Source organism: Pangasianodon hypophthalmus, chromosome 15 (genome assembly GCF_027358585.1).
Source record: "Pangasianodon hypophthalmus isolate fPanHyp1 chromosome 15, fPanHyp1.pri, whole genome shotgun sequence".
NCBI classification, from domain to species: Eukaryota; Metazoa; Chordata; class Actinopteri; order Siluriformes; family Pangasiidae; genus Pangasianodon; species Pangasianodon hypophthalmus.
This window is the reverse complement of record NC_069724.1, coordinates 18,773,395-18,790,451: the sequence shown is the minus strand read 5'-3', so window position 1 is coordinate 18,790,451 and position 17,057 is coordinate 18,773,395. Positions and strand designations below refer to the sequence as shown.

Below are 17,057 nucleotides of genomic sequence, written 5' to 3'. Positions count from 1 at the left end.
CACAATACAAAGGAAAAATCCCTGACTGTGTAAATCCGGTGTCTTACAAGGCTGTCTCCTACGACCATTGCTTTTTTTCCTATATATATGCTGCCACTGGACACCATCATTAACATTCTATTAATTTTCATTGCTATGCTATACTTGCGCACACTAATATTTTCTTCTGACAAACCCGAACGTCACTTATTCTTTATTAAACATTCAGTTGTGATACAAAGGTTCTGGCTTCCCTGGTAGCATTGAACCTGATGTTCTGTTGGTTCAAAGCTTATCTATCTGACCACCGTCAAGTTGAGAATATAAATTGTGAATGTGTACAATACAAGACTTCATTTTTTTTCTGTATATATACTGACACTAGACACATTTATTCATTAATATCTTATTAATTTGCATTGCTATGTTGATAACACTCAACTGTATGTATCAGCTAAACCAAATAATGGGTGAAAACTTGTTGTTGTTGTTGTTGTTAGTACTGTTTTTCCCAGATTTTCTCTCTAATTTAGTCATGACCAATTCCCATCAGGCAGGCAGCTATCACATGACAGCTACCAACCAGGGAGGGTAAAGGCTATCACATGCTTCCTCCAAAGGCACGTGAAGCCATGCAACATCAGGGGGCTCTGTAACACACATGGAGGAAAGCGCTATCTACCCACTTCTGCATACATGAGCTCACAAATGCCCATGATTGGCTAGTGTCACTGTAGTGTCACTGTAGTTGATAGGGGAGAGAGAGAGAGTATGCCACCCTTCCTTCCCTGAAAGCATGGCCAATTCTGCTTTCTTTAGCTCCCGGCCACAGATGGCTGTGGCATCATCAGGATTCGATCTACTGATGATAAGGTGAACACTTTTCTGTTGTGCCACTCAGGAGCCAATGGGTGCCAAATGAACAAGTGTAAAGAGTGTCTAATGGAATCAAGATGTGGATATTGAGTAATTCTTCCTCTTTAATTCCAAAAATATGGAAGTGCTGTTATTCTTTCCAAATGCGGCTAGAAGCTAGTTGTTTGCTTTCATGGGAAAATATGATGGCCTTTTGATTTTATCAAGTGTAACCTTGGTGTGATTATTGATTTAATCTCTTGCTTAAAGCTCAGGGAGAAAACACTACTGGGCCAGCCATGTCTTATCAAAGAAACATTGCATCTTCTTCTCTGTAAGAAACATAAGAAACATACTGTTATTACATCATGCAGACAAAATGCTACAACTTACCTATAAAAGTCTAAAAGTTCTTCCAACAAAATACTGGTTTATTTAAATGGAATATTACATTTCCTTCCCCTAGATAAAGATTCATATATGGGGTTCATAAACATAGAAAAAAAATCTAGCATCAAGCCATCTTTGACATACACATGCTGTATGTGCACTCATACACACCCACACACAGTACTTTGTAAAAAATGTGTTTAATCTCTGCTAAGGAGAGGTACAATTAGGAAATAGCTTCACGTTCTTCACTTGCTGCCTTTCATTACACTAAAGCGTAGGATAAACATTCTGGACAGATTTGATTTATTTATTAGGCATGACTCAGAGGCTGGTGTACAATAGGGTCTATAAATCTGAGTCCTCTACCAAGAACACTTTATTTCAGTTACCCAACTAGAATACATTTCGGCAAATGTTGAAATATGAAGTGTTAGTTAATAAGAAAATTAACACTGTGTGTTACGATCCTATATGTGTTACATGGGTATATGTGTACATACTGTATATACTGCAAATAAACATGAAGATTTTGATAACTGTTTCTTGAAAGTGGATATTACCTTAGTTTATTTAAACTAAAAATAAATAAATAAGTAAAAAAAAAAAAAAATTATTTTATGCATTTATGGATTTGCAATATGGTGAGTGTCTTACCTTATCACAGCTCTATAATACTTTAAATTAACCCACACACATCAATAAAAAGCAATTTAACCCTTAGTTATCCTTATAGTTAGCTATTTCAAGAACTATCAAGAGAGGGTATTTAGGGAGAAATATAACAATAAAACAGAAATATAACTCCATACAAAGTCTAAGTGTGTGGGATGGGTGTGCAGATGTCTTTATTTACCCCTTGAATTAGAACCACATTACTAAATATGTCACACAGCCAATTTTCAGTGTAAGATTAATATTTATTTTCTGTTTTAGTGGAAACTGCAGCTCATACATTCAGCTGCCAACTTTTGTTTATTTCTCATCTTGCCAGAAAAGAGATTATGTGTGTTAATTTGCATGCTTTGTGAAGGCAAACATTTATTTCCTCACAATTGAATGGTGTGCCAAAAAGCTAAATGTTGAGGCATATATACACTCGCCATCCACTTTGTTAGGAACACCTGTACACCTGCATGTTCATGCAGTTATCTGATCAGCCAATCATGTGGCAGCAGAGAAATGCAAAAAATCAGACAGATACAGGTCAAGAGCTTCAGTTAATGTTCACATCAAATATCAGAATGGGGAAAAAGTGTGATCTCTGTGACTTTGTTCATGGCATGGATATTGGTATCAGATGAGCTGGTTTGAGTATTTCAGAAATTGCTGATCTCCTGAGATTTTCACACACATCAGTTTCTAAGAGTTTACACAGAATGGTGCGAAAAACAAAAAACATTAAGAGAGCAACAGTTCTTTCGGTGGAAACACCTAGTTGATAAGAGAGGTCAGAGGAAAATAGCCAGATTGGTTTGAGCTGCAGGGAAGGATATAGTAACTCATATAATCACTCTTTACAACTGTGGTGAGCAGAAAAGCATCTCATTGGGTTCCTCTCCCGTCAGCCAAGAACAGGAATCACACATGCTCACCCAAACTGGACAGCTGAAGATTAGAAAAAAAAAAATCACCTGGTCTTTTTCCAGTCTTGAACTGTCCAGTTTGGGTGAGTCTGTGCCCATGATAGCCTCAGATTCTTGGTCTTGGCTAACAGGAGCGGAACCTCATGTGGTTTTCTGCTGTTGTACCCCATCCACCTCAAGGTTTGATGTGTTATGTTCACCATTCTGTGTAAACTCTAGAGACTGTTGTGTGTGCAAATCTCAGGAGATCAGCAGTTTCTGAAATACTCAAACCAGCTCATCTGGCACCAACAACCTTGCCATGGTTAAAGCCTCAGAGATCATACTTTTTCTTCATTCTGATGTTTGATGTGAACATTTACTGAATCTCTTGACCTGTATCTGCATGATTTTATGCATTGTGCTGCTGCCACATGGTTGGCTGATTAGATAACTGCATGAATGTGCTGGTGTACAGATGTTCCTAATAAAGTGGATGGTGAGGGTATTTTAATTTGATATAAGAGATTCTGAAACAGCTATAATTGTGGCTATTTACTCAAAGTCATTAAGCATTTTCCTGTTTCTTTCTCTCCCTCTGTTTTTCCTACCTTTCTCATTATTTTTCTTCCTTCTTCTTTCATTCTTTCTCTTCTCATTTCTCAGTGGACAATGATGGCATTCATGCCCAGGGTTTATGCTGCCTCACTCTTGATTAATTGACTTAATTACAGCACACTTTACACACACACACTGGTTAATTAAAAAAAAAAAAGAAGATGAAAAAGAGAGTGTGTATGCTGTAAATGACTTTGTCACTCCCATGTGGGTAAACACACGCCCAGACTCTCTCTCTCTCTCTTTCTCTCTCTCTCTCTCTCTCTCTCTCTCTTTCACAAACACACACACACACACACACACACACACACACACACACACAAAATGTGTCAATATTGAGCAGCTCTATAATGTTCAGTGAAAGCATTCTATGTTTATAAGACAACCTTAGCATGGCCTTTATCAAATATAATAACATCATGATGCCACAGGGTAGTTATTTTACCTTTGTAACCATAGCAATGGATTAAATTTGTATTTGTGCAGCTTTAGAGAGAGAAAACTGTCAACTTGAAAAAATAAAACATTACTCTTAGACAGGGAGAGACATTAGGCCACAAAATATACAGCAACTTTTCACTGTTATTAGGGGTCCAAGCAATCCTTGCTTTTGTTCTGATTTTTCTTATTATTATTCTCCAATAAATCATGAGGTGAGGAAAGACTGTAAGGCCCTGAAACACCAAATTTGGCAGAAAGGTAAAGAGACCCACACTGACCTGATTGTGGCACTATAGCCTATTTTATGCTTTATCACTTATTGCGAAATCACACAGTTTCTGTCATCCATTTCACATTTGTCTCAGCCTTATTTTCTATAGATTCAAATTCCACAACATTCTTTTATATACGTTTTTGAACTGTATTTAAAATTACAATCTGCAACATTTCAGAGCAGAATAATAAACACAAAATAAACACAAATATGCTGTTTCTTTGCTGTCCTTGCATCCTATATCTAATATCGAACTCTTTCTCCACCCACCATTTTCTAGTTAAGATTTTGTACTTATGGGCGTTAATTTTCTTTATAAAATCAAAGTGTACTGTTCCCTATTCCCACTAACATCACTATGGGAACAGGGTCAGCAGCAATGTATAATGGATAGAAGGTTGTTTATGCTACGCTAGAGCTAAGCAGACATGTCACTTGTGTGCCATTTAATTATGTAACATATCAGTTCTAGAGTGAACATACTTTTTTCCTGCAGATTTCTTGACCTACGCTAAACAAAATCACCCAAGGACTCAAGGACTATCACGTTCCGTTAAGCTAAGTGTGTGTTTGTGTTTATGTGTGTGTGTTCCTGAAGTTACAGGACACATGCATAGACATACACACATGTATGAATTCCAATAACTCAATACGTGGAAAAAAAAGAAAAAAGAAAAACAAGGTCAAGGAGAACCAAGAAAGTTCAAATCTTTCACACAAAGCACACATTCAAGGCACACTTACTGGAACACATACTGAGGTTTCTCTCCACAACAAAACACCTTTGAATTGTTATTGCTCAGCAGGAGTTCTCAAACTTTTTGCAGCCAGGGTATTCTTCAATTGTAAAATACACTTCATGGATCACCTTAGTACATCCATCCATACCGCTTATCCTACACAAGGGTCACGGGGAGCCTGGAGCCTGTCCCAGGGAACTCGGAGCACAGGGCAGGGGACAACCTGGACGGGATGCCAACCCATCGGAGGGCACAATCTCACACACACACACACACACTACGGACAATTTAGAAAAGACTACGACGCATGTCTTTGGACTAGGAGTGGAAACCAGAGCACCCCGAGAAAACCCCTGAATCACGGGGAGAACATGCAGTCTCTGTGCACACCCACCCCCACCCCCTGTTGTGCGAAGTAAATGTGCTAAACACGAAGCCACTGTGAGTGCCTTAGTACAAACTTATTTAAATTTTAAACATGTACAAACAAAATATACTGGCTATTAATTGAATACAGAGATTTTTAATTCCTCCTCATAGAAATTTCTACTTACCGGACACATTATTATTATTATTATTATTATTATTATTATTAATAGTCAAATAGGCTAATAACTATAATAATAATAAATTCTAACTTTAATGATGGATACTTCTGGATAGCATTAATAGGCTTGTTTGAAATTGTTACTAATTGTTCACTATAAAAAATAGACAGTTTTAACTTCCTCTATATTTAGTGTACATATAAGCATGTACTATTCGTAGATTCTGTTTACTTTAATATTTCATGTATTTATTGCATCAGTCTGACTTTTTATCAAAGCAGTGCTCTTGTCTTTTAGCCATACTTTCACACTAGCAAGTGACAAAGCAACAAGTGAACATTTATTTTAAATATGTATGCTTATGCGTCACAAAATATTTTCTCAAATCATTGGCTCAAATGATTAAAGTTGTGCGTGGGAAACCGAAGAAACCTTGGACCACATGCACCACAGGATTGGTCCGAAGTTTCTTCAGCTTCCCACACACGACTTTACTTCCCATCTGCAATTAATTCCCATTTATTGCAAAAGTGGAAGAAAACATATATCCATGATTTCATGTGATAAGAGGTCATAATATGACCTCTCATTAATGTGTATATTACGAGGAAGAATAAAGCTAGCAGAGATTGCTGGTGCCGCCGATGCATGTATGTAGCTGGTAAAGTTAGTTTGCTTTGCTAATCTGCCAGTGAAGCTAGGATATGAGTCACTTGCCAGTGTGAATGTAAGGTTACACTTGGGAAGCTAGAGAAGAATACCAAGTGTGACTTAGCCTCATTTGTTTCCATGAGTCTTTAATAAACTGACAAATCAATACTGGAGAAAACTATACTCATAACATAGAAACCAGACTAAATAAAGTCATGAAACTTGACAGAGTAGAGAATTTGGAAATGCAGGAAAAAATATTGCTTATTAATGCTGCATGAACAGTCTCTCTCTCTCTCTCTCTCTCTCTCTCTCTCTCTCTCTCTCTCTCTCTGTCTCTAAACTCATTGCATATAAACACTATCATAAATATGCCTTTCCTTGAATTTTCCAGAATTGCCCCTCTTAATTCTTCATTAACTCTGTGAAGCATTGACTAAAGCCCTCAATCCCTTTCCTACTCCAGAGCCTGAATATGTGCTTCATTAATCTCGACTTGGAGATGGGTAAATAAATGCTCAGCGTCCCTCTCCACACTTATTGTGATTAACACTTCCCATCTTCATCAAATTTCTCTATATCTTTTCTTCCTTGCTTATGTTATCCCCTCTCTTCCTTTCTCTTCTCTTCCTCTGTCTCCTTCCCTTTTTGCAGTATTTAGAGAGTGAGCTCCATAGAGGATTACTGTCGGTTCGATTCAGTGTCTGTAGCTACTTCAGTGGCACCAGTGAATGTGTGTGTGAATGAAGTGGCCAGCTTTACTTTCCTTCGCTCTCACATGGTGCCTCTCAGCCAAGCCACTACATCACTCTCTTTTTTATATTCAGTGATTTACAATAACACATATACTCTATTCTAAACACATACAAATACAGACATGGATAGCAGGTGCACTTTTTTCCGTTCATCAAATTTGTCAACGGTTGCTCCAGATGCTCTGTTGATTTCATCAATGGCAGGGAAATTTGCTCTTCTCTGCTACTTTAAATCTCTATTTGAGCTGTTTGGTGCCATAATTCTGAGCGGTCACGGGGCTGCTCGAGCCGCTGTGCTTGCGTTATGTAGTGCTTGTGCAAATACGACTTTGGTGTAACATATCCCTTTTTAAAATGTTCCTCTGTCACTCCGCAGCAGAGCTAACTCTCTGTTTATTTTCATTCTCACTCTCACTTTCTCCTTTAATAGGAAGCCTATGGTTTGCTAAATGTGTCTTCTGTCTGCTACAGTCTGTGTCTTTGAGAGTGAGAGACGCAGAGAAGACGTGTGTGTGTGTGTGTTTCCCAGATCAGATTATTTATAAAGCTCTGCTGTCCTCAGGGACCCCATCATCCCTCCAACCATATGCTCAGTACAAATCCCATTAACAACAACAAACTAATGTAATTGGACATCACTAAATGCAGTATTAACGTCAATAATTAGTGCACTAGTGCTCTGACTTACTCTTTGGTTATTACCTAATCCACTATTTTGGGAGTTCATGTAGTATGAGAGCCGATCGGCAATGAAAAAATGACGTCGCACTAGAAAAAAAGATGCAGAAATGGTGGATTCTTTCTCACTCTAGGGTTAAGAATGACAAGAAGTAATAGAGAATACAAACCAAAAGACAGCCAAAAAAATAAATAAATAAATAAAAAATAGCTAGCTTATAGTACTTTTCCACCCATGTTAGTAGGTGGTTGTTGTGGAGGTTATGGGGTGGTGACTGTAACAAATTTGGCAGCAGGAAACACAGCACACAGGGGTAAGAATGCATGTGAGCTTTTATTTTTATCTCGTGTCTCTTGGCACAGTAGATTAACGTCAGCGAAAAGAAAACAAACAGAACTGCTGTTTAGATTTGTTACTGTACTGTGTTGGCGAGCAGTGTTAAGTGGAATGTTCACACTACAGAGCAAAAAGCAACTCATTTTCCATTTATTTTCAATGTACGCGACAGTACATATCCACAAGCAACAACAATAATGGTCGCAACACACTCACAAGAGACAAACGACAAGCGACATGAGTGACTTCTCGCATGCTAGTGTGAACGTAGGGTTAGTCAGAATTGCTTTCCAATTATATTTGTGATTCAGTCTGTTCTCACCACCAACCAAACAGCAAAAGCATCTGTCAGCCACCTGTTCTTTTGACGCACAGCATTTTTGACATACGCTGCTGTTAAGATGGATGAAACAGGTTAATAAAATCAGCAAATCAATAAATTCAACAAATTATCAGCTTTAAAGTCAGCAGTTTAGATGCACATACAGTGAGGTCCAAAGGTCTGAGCACACAAGTGAAAATGCTTCTATTTTGCATTCTTTTCTAATTTAATTCAACTATTTTTATTACTAAGTTATATTATTGACAACAACTTTAGTGAAAAGTAGAATATTTTAAATATTTACATGAATTTCAGAGTTCTTAGTATTTGGTGTGTCCCCTTTGTGCGCACTCGAGGCATGGACTTCACAAGTTTGTGCAAAATCTTATGATCCATTTTAGATCAAATCCATCAGCGTGTCATCTGAACACATGCTTCAGTAGAAGAGATTAGACGTGAGGAAAATCTAATCTTTCGTACAAAGCAGTTAACATAGTCAATATGACAAATTTGCTTACATTTAAATAGGGAACTAGAAATAGCGCAGAATCTTAATTATTAAATATTCAAGATACTGAACAATTAATGTCTTTGATTTAAATATTTCAAAATTCTAAACCCTTCTGTTCCAATTCCAATTTTAAATGAAAAAAAAAAAATTCCGAGATTTTCAATGTGGGCTCACATTGTTGGACCCCACTGTATAACACAGACCAAAGTCTTTAAAATTACCCACACATCCTTCATTTCTGAATCACTCCAACAACATTTCTGCTCTTCTTCCTTTTTTTCGTTGACCTTAGACTTTTCCTTCTGTTGTCACTTCTCTGTGCTAATGTTTTAAATCAACAGCTTCAAAAGATGTGAGAGAGCGTTATAGCATTGGGAGACCGTTGTAGTGTCTGTTCACACAATCCCTCTAGATAATTTCATGGGAATTGTAAGATTGGCGTCCTCAGGCATGAGTGTTTAGCATGTGTTAATTAATCATCATTGTATTAATCAACTATAATCAATTACATTACTTTATGTGATAATATTTTTAGCCGATAAGTGGTGTAGTTATTTTAGTTATAGCATTTATGGGTAGAAGAGTGTGGTGTTATGTTAGAAAATCAAACCTGTTCAAGTGGAGCCTATTAGTGGCAGATCACACGTTCTAATTTAAGAAGATGAGTGTGTGTGTGTGTGGTGTGCAGGTGTGCATGCATTGCATAAATATTCATTAATTACTTTTAAGCTTTTAAGTTGCCCCCCCCCCCCTCCCCGCCCCCCCTCCCCACAACACACACACACACACACACACACACACACACACACGCCCACACACCCACCCACACACATGAATAGGACTCAGAGTTTAATTAAGTGAAGTGTTGGAGAAGAGAGTCTGGGTTTTTTTTTTTTTTTGGGCTGGAGAGAAAGAGAGAGTGTGAAAAAAGAGTGCATGTGTGTGGATAGGAATTTTGCACCAAAAAAATAAAAAATAAAATAAAAAGTGCAGCTTTTATTAAAGAAAATAAATTAAGGAGCCAAGGGGTTTCTTTTTAGACAAATGAATTAGCTGCATTAATAACTATGTCAGTGGATGGTCCTCACAAGGATAGTAAGAGAAATGTGTGTTTTTTATTTTAATTTTAATTGATTTTTTTAATACCAATTTTGAAATAGAAAAATTTGTAGCTACAAAAAAGATTGTAACATTAATTTGTTAGTGCCACAGGAAAACAAGATGCGCTGATTGTATGTTTATATGCAAAATTTTAATATTTAACAAATGAGCATTGCAAATCAGCTGAAGCTTTTAATTTAACTTTAAATTCTTATGATAATTAAATTTATTTTCTGATTAGGCTATAACTGTGACAAGACTGCAGTCAGTAGCCACAATAACTGACCAGCAAATGCTTGGAAGTCCTGTTTCACACGTGCCTGTTGGACATCAGGGAATTGGATAAAGGTCAGGGCCAAGAGAAATGATGATATCTAACACCGCTGCCACAATCCTACTTAACCCTGTGCTCATATCGGCTGTGACATGACAAAGCAGTGCGGCAAAGCAAAATTACGAGCACTGGAACCCAGATAGTAAAGTTGGTGTGGCCCAGATGTTGGCCACAACTGGCATTTTCTTGAGGTTCATATAGTGTGTGGAATGATGGCACAGAAATGGCTCACAAGCCATTTCTGGAACTCAGTCACTTTACAGCCACTTATGCAAAAGTACAGCCATTTGTCCATTACTGGGAGCAATCTTCATTTTAAATAGATTTATTTATTATTTATGCCCATTTACCAAATGCTTTACCCTTAACTTGTCTTTGGTTTTGAGTATTGCCCAGCCCTTTTCTTTGATTGTCTGAGTGGTTTTAATAAAACTCATAAACATGCATCTGTATCTGTCTACCTCGATGACAGTTAATTTAAGTTAACAATCATTTTAAAAGAACAACAAGTTAATAATCATTTTAAAAATACAGCAAAAGAGAAAACTTTAATCTACCCATTTACTGCTAAATAAAAATCCAAATAAAATAAAATATAAACGGAAATGTGCAAATAAGCATGAATCAATGTGGAGAAAAATATAAGCTTTATATTTGCATTAATAAATTAATAAACATAGATTGACTACAAGTTATAAGCTATACACAGTGTGAATCAGTAATATTTAAAAGTCAGTTTGAAAATATAAGAATGAATCCATATACAGCACAGATTCCCCAGTGAAGCACTGATTAATTGAGAAAATTGAGATTTTTAGAGAATTTATACTTATATTTTATTATTTATACTTATATTTTTATCCTTTTATTTATACAGGGTGTCCCAAAATTCTCCATACATAGGAGAAATTAACAAAGAATGTATGAAAATCATTCTCATGGCTGGATTGGGAAGCTATCGCAAGGTTGCGTTGGATTTTAACAAGAAACATGGCAAGCACATCACACGACACTGTTGCCAAACTTATTAACAAATTCAAAAAGACTGGAAGTGTTGTAGACCAACCGACCAAGCATAGTTCCCTGTGTGTGTGTATACATATATGTATATAAAATGTGACCCTCATGATTAGCCTACTACAGATGGTTAAGTCTGATGAATGTTGATTCTAAGATATTGGCAAAAACAATTAGGAACAGAATGAGTAGCTCTCTGAATTAAATGAGAGAAACAGAACAGACCTGTGTTATAAAGTTTCATAAAATGTGTGGAATAATTGTATATAATGAGAGATTTGCTACTGAAAGGACAGGGATAAGTCTACGAAATAGTGAGCTTAGATCAAAAGGGAAGCTTTCAATCTTATTTCAATAGAGTACCATAATGGAGAGTCATGAATCATTACACGTTTATCGAAATGATTAAATGAATGTTAATAGGATCCTTATGGAACACTTCGACTTACACAGAGAAATAAAACAAGGATGTGTGGAATAAAAAGGCAGTATTTTAAAGACCAAGCGGAAATAAATGTCATAAGTTTCTTAATTTACAGTAACCTGTAGACAAAGCTTAATTACAGCCAGGGCAAAATTAAATCGGTGTGTGGATGGCTTAGATGGGTGCGTAAATGTCAATCAAATGAATGACAAACCCATAAAACTGCCCAAACTCAAACTGCCACTGTTATGCATAAAGATTAGGGGGAAAATGAAAATATTACATTTAACAATAGTTAGTGACAGAGAAAAGAACATGAAGTTAAATGTCAACCTGATAAATGGAAAGTATCTGATTACAAATGTAGAAACTGAATAATCAGAACAGTTTTTATGTCAAGTTATTGTCTCTCGTTATAATAATTCCATCAGACAATAAGTACGAGAGAGAGTGGGGTCAGTCGTAACACTATCGATTGCTCCAATCAGCAACAAGCTACAGTAAAGAATTTCTCATCAGAATTCAGATTTTAAGGTGCAAAAATGTCATTTTCCAAAATCATTATTGAGTTATGTGTTCATTTTGTATGCAGAACCGTAACCAAAACCAGAATAGGCTAGTTATGATCACTGTCTAGTTCACATGATTGGTTAGCCAGCATATCAGATTTCAAGATGGTTGACAGTGTAGGGTTAGTTTTAACAGTGTTATCAATCCGTGTTTTTAAGTATTTAACAAAGCTCAAAAGAGATTCCATTTAAGTCAAAATGGTTTGCTACTTTGCTCAAGGATGAAGCTCAAAGACCAGAGCACAGCAGCTATTATTCATATGATTGACATTTATGCACCCACTTAAGAATACGCTTTAGCAAAGAAAGTGCTTCTTGTACAGTGGAGAACACTGTACACCTTCGTCTGGAGAACACTGTACACCTTCGTCTGGAAAACACTGTACACCTTCGTCTGGAAAACACTGTACACCTTCGTCTGGAGAACACTGTACACCTTCGTCTGGAAAACACTGTACACCTTCGTCTGGAGAACACTGTACACCTAGTACATAAGGGGTAATTTTCCTGCATTATAGAAACTTGCACAAAATATACTTATACAGTATCTGTCACAGAACTAATTAATTAAGATCTTACAACTGACCCCGCACCATATGACCCTGCTTACAAATTACACCATACTTAACAATTGTACCTATTTACAAAAAGTACCTACTTCCAAAAAATATGTTTACAAGAAATAGTTGTAACTCTTTACAACCGTGGTGAGAAGAAAAGCATCTCAAAATGCACAGCACGCCAAGCCGCACCAGGAGAAGACCACATCAGGTTCCACTCCTGTCAACCAAAAACAGGAATCTGAGGCTACAGTGGGCATGGGCTCAGTGAAACTGAACTGTTGAAGAATTTAGCCTGGTCTGATGAATCTCAGTTAATATTGTGATATGCGGATGATAGGGTCATGAATCCATGGACCCAAACTGCCTTGTGTCAACAGTTCGGCATGGTGGTGGTGATGTAATGGTGTGGTGAATGTTTTCTTGGCACACATTGCTGCTTTTAAAACCATTCAAGCATTGTTTGAATGCCACAGCCTATCTGAGTACTGTCACTGCATCCCTTTATCACCACAATTTACCCATCTTACCCATCCACCCATAATGGCTACTTCCAGCACGATAATGCAGCATGTCACAAAGTGCAAATCGGCTCAAATTGGTTCCTTGAACATGACAGTGAGTTCAGTGATCTTCAATGGCCTCCCCAGTCAGCAGAGCTGAAGCCAATTGGACATCTTTGGGATGTGGTAGAATGGGAGATTTGCAGTATGAATGTACATGCAAAAGTTTTTTAAAATTGATTTTCGAAGTGAAAAGAAATAAATACAACCTCAGCAGAAAAACACATTTTTTTTAAAATTCTGCAAATGTTATTACACACTTACTTTATACTGATGAGCTTAAAAAAAGGAAAAAAAAAATCATAGTAATTGTGGAATGTGCAAAAGTTTGGCCACCCTTCCAGTTGTGGAGTCTCAGAACTTAATTAACTCATTAGGCCTTAACTGACTCGTTAGAACTTCTTAGGCAGGTCAAAAATTGTCATTAGGTTGTCATTATTATCATTATTAATAACAATTCCAGAGCATAATAAAATCTTTGATTCAACAACCATGGGGTCTATTAAGCAGCTAATAGAGGATCTGAAAATGAAATGAACTGATGTCTACAAAGCAGAAGAAGGCAATGAAAATATATCAAAGTGCTTTAAGCTCACAATTTCCACTGCTGAAAATTAAATTAATAAATGGCAGTTAAAGGGAACTGTGGAAGTCAAGGCAATAGAATATAGAACTGACAGATAGAACTGCAAACTACACTACAGGCCAAAAATTTGTGGACACCTGACCGTCACACCTATGTGTGCTTGCTGAACATCCCATTCCAGATTTATTCCCCCTTTGCTGTTACTATAATCTCCACTCTTCTGGGAAGGCTTTCCACTTGGTGTGTGGTTGTGGGGACTTATGTTCATTCAGCTACAAGAGCATTAGTGAGATCAGGCACTGATGTTGGGTGAGGAGGTCTTGGGTGCAGATGGAGTTCCAGTTCATCCCAAAGGTGTTCAGTGGGATTGAGGTCAGGGATCTGTGCAGGACACTCGAGTTCTTCTAGTGTTCATGAAGCTTGCTTTGTGCACAGGGGCATTGTTTTGCTGGAACATGTTTCAGCCTCTTAGTTCCAGTGAAGGGAAACTGTAATGCTACACTATACAAAAACATCCTAGACAACTCTGTGCTTCCGACTTTGTGGCAGCAGTTTGGAGAAGACGCACATATGGGTGTGATGGTCAGGTGTCCATAAACTTTTGGCCATATAGTGCACATACTGTCCAGAAAGGCAAAGGAAATCCCCCTATATGACACTAAGGACCTGCAGGAAGGTATAGCTGACACAGGAACGGTTGTGCACAATTCTACTGTGCAATGTTGCTTGCACAACTACTTCAAGAAATACAAGATGAAGCTTTTGGAAAGGCCCTTTCATTCCCCTGTCTTGAACATTATCTATGTGAAAATCTGTGGGTAGATTTTAACCATGCTGTGCATGCAAGGGTGTCCATTTTGCACATGCCACTTACTAACTAAAAAAAATAAAATTGTTTGCTACAGATTGTGTTTACAAAAATCTACAAATTTTGGCCAAGGGTGCCCAAACTTTTGCACATACAACTGTATAAAATGTGCTTTTCCTCAATCTGGACCTTGGGCTTGAGGAAAAACTCCAATAAAACTGTGTGAATAGATCTATGCAGCTCTACTGAGTCGTTATTGTTAACCTTGCATAGTTTGTTCTACTTAAGCATGTTTGTTGGAAAGAACTGAGTCATTAAATTGAGTTCTACTGCCAGTCAGTAATAAACTGGCAACCAGGAAGAATACTGTTTCTTGGAAACGGTGGCATGGTAGGGTGAAAAAAACCTTTTAAACATTTTTTTAATGTTTTTAAAAAATTCCTATTGATTCATTCCCACTTTTTGATTTCCCACTTTTTGATGGACACCTAGGGTGATAATGTGTTAAATGCTGGTCCAGCCGTAAGAATGGTGAGGCAGGATGCATGTACAAGAACAACGTAGTAATGTAATTCAGACCCAGACACATAATCAGAATGACTTTCTGACTGAGTAAGACGCTGACACTTAGGCTACATTTGTTGCACCACTGGTGTGCTTTCTAAAGGAATCAGGATGTGAACAGTTACAATGCCACACTTACTATATCATCAGCTGATGATCTTTATTCTGTTCGGCTTTAAGGGAGAGAAACTGAAGCTGTGATTAAATGTTGCTTTTGTTCCAAATGAATCTGGGAAAAAATGGTGTGTGATGCCCAACCTTGCAGGAAGACATCACTGCCGTGTTGGAAGATCAGCAGCAAGTCCAGAAAACACCATGGTGCACTTGACAGCTTTCACAATAACAAATAAATGTGTGCCTGAAGCAGGCCAGGTCTGATAACCCGCTGTTAGAGACTGATGATTATTCAGAACAATCCCAGCTGGCAGCTCAATCAAGGCAACACAAAAGAGTTGCACATTGGGAGAAGACAAAGAATGCTACTCTCGTTATCAAAGCTGAGAACTAATGAATCTCTCTCTCTCTCTCTCTCTCTCTCTCGACTCATAGGCTCCTGAAGAAGCCGGCCCCCCAGCCTCCACTTGAGAAGATGAGACCACCCTCACTTGCCAACCCAAACATGGTGCAGACACAAACTGCTTTCAACATTCAACAATTTTCTCCAACACATTAGGCGGTTTTCAGAGTCAGTAACTTAATTTAAAAAGCAACGTTAGTATTTACTCTGGGAACGCTCTCTTCATTCAGATTTCACTTACACAGGTGCTTAGGGTTCAGACATAAATAAAAACTCAGATTCAGACTTAGATTCAGACCTAGTCTCTAGTCTCAAACTACACTTAGATTCTGACTTAGGTAATACAAGACTCAGATTTAGATCTAGAATCAGACTTGAGTCCAGACTCAGTGCGATGCAGAATCCAAAACCAAATCATGTGGTCAGAAATATGTGTGTGTGTGCGTGTGTGTGTGTGTGTGAGATGGAGAGGGTCATGTTATAAAATTTGTGGAATGCTAATCTCTTTCATTCTTTTTCTGTCTGTAGCTCCCCCAAGACTCCAATATTGATTTGGTAATTGAGATAGAAAACAATATAAGTAAGACTTGATGTAGCTGCATCAGAAAACGCAGACTCATCATGTCAGTGCTGTTCTGTATATATGAGTGAGAAAGAGAGAGACAGATAGAGCAAGTATCTAGGGAGACAGTTGGCATCACTGTAATCTTTTTTTTGCTGTGATGGCATTTTGGTAACCTTGAAGCTGGCCAGCTTCTTCTAATACACACACACACACACACACACACTATCTCTCTCTTTGTTAGGTATCTTGTATTTTACTGTAGCAAATTAATACTAGGCCTACACTAAACCTATAAACCCAACCTCTTTAGTCAAAACAAAATCTTTTGGCTTTTACTTTTTTCTCTTTCTTTTAAATAGTTGTAGTATGTTAAATTTTAATGATGTCAAGAAAGAAAAATCCTCCAAAATAATGTCCCTAAGCTGCTGTGAGTCATCCTGGCCAGCCTGTAATAGTAATTTACAGTATGTGCTCACGTCAGGTTTGCCATAATTTTTGGATACATGCATCATTTCAGATATGCCATCTCAGATAGTAAAAGAAATGGCGAATACAGATCAGGTAATTAAGTGCACATACCAGTCGTGTGATTTCATACTCCCCTGATTTTTAGCTAGCTAGCTAAATTTGGCCGACTAGTTGCCAACGGCCTCAGAGCTGTGCATTGCCCTGTGGAGAGCCGGGACCCTGCTTGTACATTTGTGTGAGGATCAGGGCAAAAGGAACATCTTGTTTTTGCTAGCTAGCTACTGTTTTCTGGCTAACTCAGTCTGCTGGCTTTGTGG

General features: G+C 37.7%; 1 long non-coding RNA gene across 1 annotated transcript in view; it reads left to right on the top strand.

The window, feature by feature from the left end:
• Positions 1–15,975, top strand: part of LOC113535675 (uncharacterized) — a 35,339-nt gene extending 19,364 nt beyond the window's left edge. The window contains exon 3 of the long non-coding RNA XR_008304023.1: positions 15,740–15,975. This is a non-coding gene — a long non-coding RNA (uncharacterized LOC113535675). The remainder of the gene's footprint in view (positions 1–15,739) is intronic.
• Positions 15,976–17,057: the final 1,082 nt, after the last annotated feature.